Consider the following 1,978-nt stretch of genomic DNA (forward strand, 5'->3'; position numbering starts at 1 on the left):
GGCGGAAGGATCGCCGGAGCCCGGCAGGCGAGGTTGCGGTGGCTGGGAGTAGCCACTGCACTCCAGTCTGGGTGACAGAGTGAGACTCCAACTCAAAAAAAGAAAGAAAGAAAGAAAAAGTAACGGGTCTCACTCTGTTGCTCAGGCTGGAGTGCAGTGGCTCTATCATAGCTCATTGCAGCCTGTGACAGAGAGAGACTCCAACTCAAAGAAAAAAAAAAAAAGCTGAATGCAGCCTCTCACAACAACATTATCTGGTACACTGATGTAGACGGGTTCCTAGAACACTTACCCAGTAGGGGAAGCCTGTATTACAAGGAACTCACCCTCCAAAAAATAATTCTGGTATTTTTTTGGGGAAGAGGGGTGTCTTCCTTATACATGCTTTGTTAAGGAAGATCTCTACCCTGAAGAACTCAAATCACTCTATAAAAAAGATACCTGCACATGTATGTTTATCGCAGCATTGTTCACAGTAGCAAGATCATGGAACCAACCATGCTGTCCATCAAAAGAGGACTGGATTAAAAAAACGTGGTACATATACACAAGGAATATTACTCAGTCATAAAAAAGAACAAAATCATGAATTTTGCAGCAACCTGGATGGAATTAGAGTTTATAATACTGAGTGATCTATCACAAAAACAAAGATCTGAGTATCACATGTTCTCACTCATAAGTGGACCTTGAACAACTATCATAACACTGTAAGAAAAGGATTGACAGTGGCGGGAAACTATGGGGGGCAGGGAGGGGAAGGGAGGTGGGATTAACGGTAGTCAATATCTGTCTGTGGACGGGGTAGGGCACACCTCATCAACAAGGGTACCTGCACAATGCTTGTTTGTGCACCTAATACTTAACTGTACCCCACAATTTTAAAATAAAAAATATGTTAAAATAATTATAATAATAATTAAATTTGGGGAATAAAAAAGAAAGATCTAAAGTGGTAGCTAAGAGGACTGTTCAGGCTAACTGCTGAAAAAGTGTTGTCACTCAGAAGTCTAAGCAAAAGTCTCCCAGCTTTCTGGGAGGCCGATATGAATGAATTGCTTGGGCCTGCAGGTTCGAGACCAACCCGGGCAACTTGGCGAGACCTCATCTCTACAATAAAATAAAAAATAGCTGGATGTGGTAGCGTGCATTGTGTTTCCGGCTACTCAAAAGGCTGAGGTAGAAGGATCGCCAGAGCCCAGCAGGTTGACACTGGGGTGGCTGTGAGCGTGCATGCCACTGCATTCCAGCCTGGGCAAAGGAGTGAGACTCCAACTCAAGAAAGAAAAAAAAAAAAAAAGAAGTCTAAGCTAAAGTCAATGCAGAGAAGAGCTGATTGCAATAGTATTTGTGCATATAGCTTTCATTTAATGTATTTTGCATCAACGTGATTAATGGAAGAATCACAAAGATTTCAAGAGAATTGTATGATATTTGCAATTTGGTGGTGCTGGTTGTTGACTAAACTTCTCTCTTCACGTGGATTCTCTTCCTTAGAGAGGCTAATGTGGGCTTCATGATATGGCTATCTCGGGTCAGGTCTTTTGAGGCCTTGCTTATAATTCATACAGTATCATCCCTCAGAGAGAGAGAGAGAGAGAGAGTGTGTAAGCAAGTCTTCATACTAATCCAGACTCAAGGAGTAGGTTAAACTCCACCTCTCCATGGGTGTGGCTGCAAATAATTTGTGATTTTTTTTTTTCTTTTGAGATGAGGTCTCACTATGTTACCCAGGCTGGCCTCGAACTCCTGGGCTTATGTGACCCTTCTATTTCAGCCTCCCATGTGCCTACCGCCACACCCAGCTTATGACTATTTAAATCAACCATTATTGCCAACGACCTGATCTTCAAGCCCAGGAGTATTGCTCAACTAGGTATTTTTAGAAGGGAAAGCTGTCTTAAGAACTTGGTGTCAAGCCAGGCTTGGTGACTCAGCCTGTAATCCCGTGCCTTTGAGAGGCTGAGGTGAGTGGATT

General features: G+C 43.0%; 1 protein-coding gene across 1 annotated transcript in view; it reads right to left on the reverse strand.

The window, feature by feature from the left end:
* The window catches only part of B4GALNT1 (beta-1,4-N-acetyl-galactosaminyltransferase 1), a gene marked incomplete at its 5' end in the record, with an annotated part of 39,706 nt that overhangs the window by 15,647 nt on the left and 22,081 nt on the right, over positions 1–1,978 (reverse strand). The window lies entirely within an intron of this gene.

Source organism: Carlito syrichta, unplaced genomic scaffold, assembly GCF_000164805.1.
Source record: "Carlito syrichta isolate Samal-C Ts95f unplaced genomic scaffold, Tarsius_syrichta-2.0.1 Scaffold304744, whole genome shotgun sequence".
Classification (NCBI taxonomy): domain Eukaryota; kingdom Metazoa; phylum Chordata; class Mammalia; order Primates; family Tarsiidae; genus Carlito; species Carlito syrichta.